This window comes from Orcinus orca, chromosome 16, assembly GCF_937001465.1.
Source record: "Orcinus orca chromosome 16, mOrcOrc1.1, whole genome shotgun sequence".
Classification (NCBI taxonomy): domain Eukaryota; kingdom Metazoa; phylum Chordata; class Mammalia; order Artiodactyla; family Delphinidae; genus Orcinus; species Orcinus orca.
In genome coordinates, this window is record NC_064574.1 from 39049060 (window position 1) to 39057122 (window position 8063).

The 8063-nt window shown below is 39.8% G+C and overlaps 1 pseudogene; it reads left to right on the plus strand.

Moving 5' to 3' along the window:
• Positions 1–7194: 7194 nt before the first annotated feature.
• On the plus strand, positions 7195–7545 carry LOC101281012 (transmembrane protein 14A-like; annotated as a pseudogene).
• The last annotated feature ends 518 nt before the right edge of the window (positions 7546–8063 follow it).

The following is an 8063-nucleotide window of genomic DNA, read 5'->3' on the forward strand; positions in this document are numbered from 1 at the left end:
TCCACACAATGGTTTTTCATAAAGGCAAAGGTTCAGCTTCAAAAGGATCTCCCCAGTGCCCCCCCAAATGGAGTAAGTTTCTCTGTCCAGCCCTCAATGACAAGGTTTTTACACTTTCCGTTTGGGCCTCCCCAACTCCCTTCCAGCTTCCTTACAGCAATAGCCTGACCTTTACCTTCTCAGAAAAATTACAGCCACATTACCCTTTAACATGAAATAAAACCAAAAAGTATAATAAGGAAAAAGTAAGCAAAATTGACTCTAACTCCACAAGCTCTCTGTCTGTGTCATTCACTCACGCATCTCAAGCACCTAAGACGGTGCTTGGCTCAAAGTTATTGCTCAAAATTCATTAGAGGAGCAAGTGGATACCAGGTATGCACGTCCCCACCCATTCAAACTCATTCTCTCACCACCCTCTTCTGATTCAGTGAAAGCAGTGGCCCTCTTCGCAACCAAGACCAAGTCTTCTCCCCATGCTTGAACTCCTGCCCCTCCCAGCTTCTCAGGGGTCTTACACTATCAGTTATCCTGTTTCTCTTATTCATAGTCTAAACCACACTCTTTCCAACAGCTTTTAAACATGCTTGAGAGTCTGTTCCACTGAAAACATAACTCTCCTTCAACCAACATCTCCCCTCCAGCTTGCATCCCTCTCCCTCCTGTGCGCTTCCTAGAATTCTTAAAGAACAGTTTCCATTTGCCACCATACGCTCTGGACTGTCTCCTTCTATCTGTTGTTCACATCAAAGCCTAATTGGGTTTTATAAGAGTGAAAAATAAGCACTACGTTTTTTCTTAATAATGTTTATTTTTGTATTATACAAATAATATGTACTAATTGTAGAAAAATTTAGAATACACATAAGGATGTATTTTTTTGAATAATATAAAACCATATACAAATGCAATAACCAGAGACAGGCACTCCTCCTTAATATCTTGCTGCAAGCTCTTCCTGGCTCTTTCTTTGTTTACGGTCCTTGATCTGCATGGCGTTGACATGCAAAACTTCCAGCTACCGTGGTTTAGTTATAACCAACAACATGGTTCAAATTTCAGTTTTCTTGTTGTATTAACTGTAATTGCATAAAGGGCAAACTTTGCTTCTCACTCTTGGGCCCAGCAACCACTTCACAAATAATAGATATGCATCATGATCAGTGGCCAAAGATATTATTTCCTTCAAAGTCTGTCAGTGATGGGTCTCTGTGCATTTGTTATTCCATTCACACAGACAGCAAACTTTGTACCTGTGTTGCCTCCCTATCTCCCAGGGATAAAACCTTTGTTACTTTTTTCAAAAATGAATAACTGAAAGAGGAAATTGGCCCAAAACGTGAAACTTCAGCCAAAAAAAAAAAAACTTTTTAAGGGATGATGTTGGAAGTGAAATAAGGATAGAATGAATGTAACTGGATTATGAAAGAAATAGCGGACCACTGGAATGTTGACACTGCTGCCATTGAAGAGGAACTAAGTGAAGGTACATTTATAGACACAAATGTGGAATGTAGTTCTAATGAAAGGATGAAGATGTCCCAAAGGACGTGATGCCACCAAGTCTCTCCATTAAGGAAACTCTCAGACACATGTCATGACTTTGACGGTGCAAAGAATAAAATGCTGGAAGGTGACCCAGACTTTAAAAGGAGGATAACAATTCACCAAGGCATAGAAAAGATGCTTGTTCCATATCATACGTTATATGACGAGAAGGCAAGTGATATTCAAACTACTACTGATAATTTTTTAAAGAAATGAAACACTTTAATTCCCAGTGCTTCTAATGTTTTAAATTAGAGTATACTAAATAGAGATTAATTTTACTAGTTTTTCATTTCTTTATACAATTAAAACAGGTTGTAGGGAACAGCTTGCATAATCCATTTTACAGGCTGCACTACCATGCAAAGCAAGGGCTGCCTGTTCTCTCATCCATTCTCTCTCTTCTCTTCTCTCTCTGTTTCTCTCTCATATCAGTACATGCACTGTAATAAAAATGGTACCATAATAGAAATGTTGTGAATCCTACTTTTTTGCTTCACATATATTATTTCCATGTCAACACCACTTGGCATTCAGTGAATGCAAAACATGCCACTGGCTCTGGCATCATTCATACAGTGATTTATTAAGACATTTGAATTATTGCTTTTGCTTTATGATTATGAAAAGTGCTACAATACGCTGCCTAAAAGTAGAATTGCTAAATCAAAGGGTAGGTGTGTGTATTTTTTAATTAGATAACACAATACTGAACTGAGTTCTGAGAGTTACACCAATTTACACTTCCTCCTGGAGTGAAAGAGAACCACATCAAAAGTTGGTATTTGTAATCTTTCTAATATTTGCTAACCCAATCAGCGAAATATTTCTTTTCATTTTTTCAAATTGTTGGACTAAATTAAATTTGTGTTGGAGCAAAACACGACACCATGGCAAATTTCTATTTCACATTAGAAAGTATAAATGTTTAGGTCAGATAGTTTAGAGATACATATACTCAAAGAGGCCTTTTTGCAGTTCTCCAAAGACCTTAACTGCTGTATAGCAATCAGTGATACCTCTGTCTTCATGGACTAGAAAATAGAGGTTACACGGGAACAGAATACCAGTTTTGGATTCTGTTTATTGTTCTTTTCACTGGCCTGTTGGCTACAGATGTTTAGAAGTTCACAGTGGTCCATATGGGTATCTATGTATACTAAAGATGCTTCTAACATTGGAATCCCCAGAAAAGAGAGTAGGGATAAGTAGATATTGGTTAAGGGACTGGTTTTACATTAAGACTCTAAACATAACACTGAGAATGCAAAGGGGTGAGAACAAAAGTAGGTGTAAGTTAAAACTAAGCAATAAATCAAATTTATTTCAATATCAAAAGGTTAATTATAAACTTTAAAATATAATAATAACTTCAAAGGTAAGCAATAACTTCATAGTTTATTCTGTTGTGAAATAATGTCCTTGCAATTTATGATATTTGGCTAGCAGAGTCGTTTTTTAATAATTGAAAAAATTTTAATATTAGAAGTGTTTAAATTTCCAATTATTCTTGAATCCTCAGAAGGTCTGATAACATGAGACCTCTCATTCCCACATGGCAACTACAGACAGGGTCTGGAAATGTAGGTGCTTCCTTTACAAAGGGACAAGGTCCATAGTTTTTAGCTCACTTTCTTTATTCATTTATATTCCCTGCCTACCTTTTGCTCAAGAGAGTAAACCAATCTTGAATTTCCTTATGATTTATAATACTAGGGGTAAGAAATGAAAACTTATGATGAACTCTGATTAGTGTAGCCATTATACTTGAAAGGGGCAGCAAATAAGTTTATCACTCTCTTTAGACATTTTATTTCAGGGAAATGATTTTTTTTCTTTAATATTTTTCCATTGAGTTCTTTCTGACTAGCTGCCCAATCAGATGACCTAACGCTTAAACACTGTGAGTTAACACAATATCTAGGGGTTACATAGATTTCTACCAAATCTTCCATGGTCCTGATGCAAGCACTTATCAGACTTGATGCCAGTGTGATCTGCACTGTGGCTGAGAAACCTAGTCCTTTCATGTAGTATCCCCACTAATACTAGTCCACTTTTCCCTAAGAAAAGTGTAAAATCTGCTTGAAGTCACTCTCAATACTTTGTGGGAAAGTTTCAACGTCCTCTGTGAAGGGTTAGGCTCTTCTCCTCTAACTGTAAATGATTTGCTTCCGAATTGACTGGGCTATGACAAAATTCTCAAAATACATGTTTCAGATAAGTAAGTCAATTTACTTAGTTACTTACTGTATGTTCTTCAAAACAACCATCACCAAGCAAGACGGGCACTGTGCTGTCTCTGCCATTTCTATAAAAAGATTCTAGAAGAACTCTACATTCGAGTCTTATTCATTTTTCACACGTTAGAAAGAGAGAAAGGCATTTAGCTGGTTTTCCATGTGAGGAATAGAATCCATTAGGACAATTAATAGAGACACGAACAATGCAAGCTTAGAATGAGACTTCCCAGCCCCCTAAAATAAAAGCTAATTAATCAAGGTCATTCACCCCTTTCTTGATGATCTCATGGCACAAGGACTGTTCCTCAATAAAAGCTCTTTTTCTATTCTGTGACTTACTACAGCCACTCGTGTACTAATTGTCAGAGGCCTGTATCTTCAGCATCTTTAGATGCACCACAGTAACTAGCTCCTTGGTCTGCCCAAAGCAAGCCTTCAGTAAATGCCAGCAATCCACTGACTGACTCACACAGTGCCTAACTGAATACTCTTTATGCTCCTGCTCTGGGCAGGTACATCTCTTTCCTCCATCAAGTTGATTCCTGTGTCCCATTAGCTCTAGTGACTTTCTGTCCAATCTACCCTTCTCTCTTCATCCCTCCCTCCTTGGCCCAGGATCAGGGATGGGCCACCTCTCACTTGGACTCTTGCAATCTCATTCCTATTGTCCTCCCTGACACTGTCGTCCTTCTAATACTAAATTCTGAACATGACACTCCCTTTCCAACTCTTCAGTGCCCTCCCCTCCCTGCAAAATGAAAATTCTCGGGATAATATAAAAGGTCTGCCCACCTGTCCATCTGTCTAACTTACATTTCCCGTTAAACCCAGGATCCTATTGTAAATTCCGGTATAACCAAACAATGTTCCAACATGCCACCTCTCTGAGATCCTTTCTTTGGGTAGGCTGTTTCCTTGGCCTGGAATGTGCACCCCTACCTGTGGGCCTGGGCAACTGCCACTCATTCCTCTCTGCTCCAAACAGCCTCCTCTGAAACCTTCCCCTTACTTCCCTAACAAGACACAGTTGATCTCACTTCACCAGGCGCACACCTCCAATAGAGTACGCCTCACATTGTAATTGAATTTGTTTGGAAGTGTTTCTCACTCATAGACTGTGAATTCCTCCAGGGAAGCAGCTGTCTCTCTTCTTATTTGAATCCTTGGTACTTGGTACTAACAGGTTGAGGGAGCTCTAACCAGAGAAGGCACTCAATTCCAATTCATCTTGATTGAATGCAAGAAAGGACAAGGGTTGACTAGTCATTTCCTTGAAAACTTCATTCATCTATTCATTCATCTATTCATATTCTGTATTCATCCATTTATTGACTGCTTCCTAAAAATGGGTAGATTATTGTAATGGACACTCCTGAGAGGCTTAGTAAAAACGAGGCCACTTCACTTGTCAGGCCAGAAGCACTGAAAGCCAAGCTAACACACTTCAGAGTTTTGCTCAGGGACAATGTAGGCCAATTATTAGGGACAACACGTAAATATAAAGAGAATAATGCACATCACCACCATCATCATCATAATGGTATCTCACATGTGTACATCACTTCACAGTTTATAAAGAACTTAGATGTTTGCAACCCAGTTATCACAATTTAAATCACTAGAAATACTTGGGAGGGGGGTTCTGGGTTACGATCATCTCTAATTTACTAACATAAATGACGCTTAGAAAGATTACGTGGCTTGTCTAAGTTTACTTCGTGTGATAGCCCAGTTCTTTACCCTTTCCTGTACACATACCTTTAGCCATCAAACTTTGCAGTTCTTCCACTTAGACTCTGGCTCTACCTACATAACTTACTTTGACTAATGGGATGTCAGCAAGCATAATACCACCAGAGGTTTGAAAAGCTGATGCACACCTGGGCTTCCTTGCTCTTGCCCTCTGCCATCACCACGGGAAGCACCTGCCCAGGCTAGCCTGTTGGTCCCAGAGGAAGGAGGGAAAATACCCAGAGCAGAGACTAGTCACCTCAGCCATCCAAACCGTGACTATATAGACAGCTAAGAATCTAGACACGTGAGTGAACTGGGTCAAGGCTAGAAGAACTGCTCAGTTTGGCCCAGACTAAGTCATTACCCTCAGATTCATGAACTAACTATATGCTTATTATTTTAAGCCACTTAATTTGAAGGTGGTTATATATAAGGGATTATTATGACAATCTACCCAGTTAATAAAATTAAAACCAGGACTAGAGAAGATTCTTACTGCAGTCATTCTTTACAGATATTGGCAAATCTGTAGACATTAGGTGCCTGGGTATTGAAGGTTGAACATATCCAATTTCAAGAGTCCAGGTGCCTCTCCATTCCCTGGAGACTATCGACCTTGTGTAGTCCTGTGACTCAGTGAGAGAGTGCAGATATACTTCTTTATATCAGGGACAGCTCATAATTTTCTAACTTCCAAAGTATCCCTCCTCTCAGAAAAACAATGTTTTTATAGCATAATATCCCAGGCTACGCTAAATTGTGATTTGGAGACCAGTTGGAGTTAGATGAAGGCACTCACTCATGGGAGGCAGTTCCTGGGTCAGAAATGGGAGGAAGGAAGAGACGGATGAAGAGGCCAGTAGGAGATGTTTTTTCCAAGCCCCTCTAGCAATCAAGTATAATTAACCCAGGGAGAGAGGAAGGTCATGACACAGGATCCGGAACATGGGATTTGGCCAGCTGGGTCAGGACAATAGGATGCACGTGGAGGCAGAGATAATGCTTTGGGGCCCAGGTAACAAAGAATCTCTTATAGTGGAACTCAGAATATGACTCTCGTGAAGGGAGAACAGAATGCTCTTCAGTAGCCCTGGACCTTGGCAGCATTTGTTGTGCTGGGCAGAACCGCTCTTGGTGGAGACATGGTACACTTAGGGGCTCGGCATCCGTGGTTCTGAGTGAACCACGCCTCATGCCTCACCACATGTCTCGTGGGTACCAAACACTAGCGAGTGGTCAGGGACAAAATATAGAAGCAGTGTCCTCCGGGCTAAATGGAAAATCAGAAATAACCAGGTGGCTCTGAAGTGGGTGTTAAGGCCCTGCGTTTATGTATGTGGGAACTAGGGACAACAAAGCCAATTTTAGTGTGAAAATCAGCGTTTAATCTAGAGGCTAGGGATGCCAAGAGGCTCAGCTTCCAACTACTAAAATTAAAATTGAGAGTGCCGAGAGGTAGCACGCAGAGTCAGAAGGCACTGGCGGCGGGGTCAGCTTCCAGACCGTAGCAAGTATTTACTGAGCACCTGCCTAGTGCTTGGCAGTGAGGTTGATGCTTGTGAGAAAGACAGGACGAACTGAACCTGAGCTTAGTCCTCAAGGAGTTGGACTGGCCCAGAGGAGAGAGAAATTCAACGGAAGTAACTCTACACCAGACTTGACCTTGCCAATGGACCTGGTTGGTTTTCGTTATGCAGCCCTGGCGGCATCCGTAAGCATTTTGGGATATAAGCAGAGAGGTGGCGTTCCATCTTTGATTGCTGGTCTTTTTGTTGGATTTTCGGCTGGTTATGGAGCTTACTGTGTCTCCAATGACAAGCGAGGTGTAAAACGATCACTGTTTACAGCTTTCTTCCTGGACACCACAATGGGGGTGAGGTTTAAGAGATCCAAGTAAATCATGCCAGCTGGGCTGGCTGCAGGTTTAAGCCTCATGATGCTTCTGAGACTTGTCTTATTGCTGCTCTTGTCTCACTCTGAGAATTCGGAGGAACTGAAACCTAAATTTGTGTCATTCTGATGTAACGGGCAGAGCCTATTCTTTGTATTGAAAAGATAAATTTCAATATGGAAAGTTCAACATGGTCTTATTTTATGTTACAAACTATAAAAGACATACCGTCACCTCTAATATGGACAATAGTTTAAGGGTTTTTTTTAAACAAATGGTTTAACTGTTTTCTAATTATCACATACTGGTTTCATGAAAGATATTTAATAAATCATGATACACTCTTTGATTTGCTGTCATGTTTTATAGATGTGGTATTTTTTTTGATAGTTCCAAATACTCATGTCTGAAATAAGTTTAAATTAAACTACAACTTATCAGATGATGGAATGCCTCTTAAGTGGGCTTCACAGAATGCTAATATTATCTATTTGTCATTTGTGTTATATTTGAAATCATTTTTTTTCCATTTTAATTGTATTACTGCCTTTTTTTTTCCTTAAAAAACTTCAGCCTCAGCACACTCTGTATCAACAGAACGTATTCAGTATTCAAATAAAACACATTCTGTTTTAAAAAATTAAGTT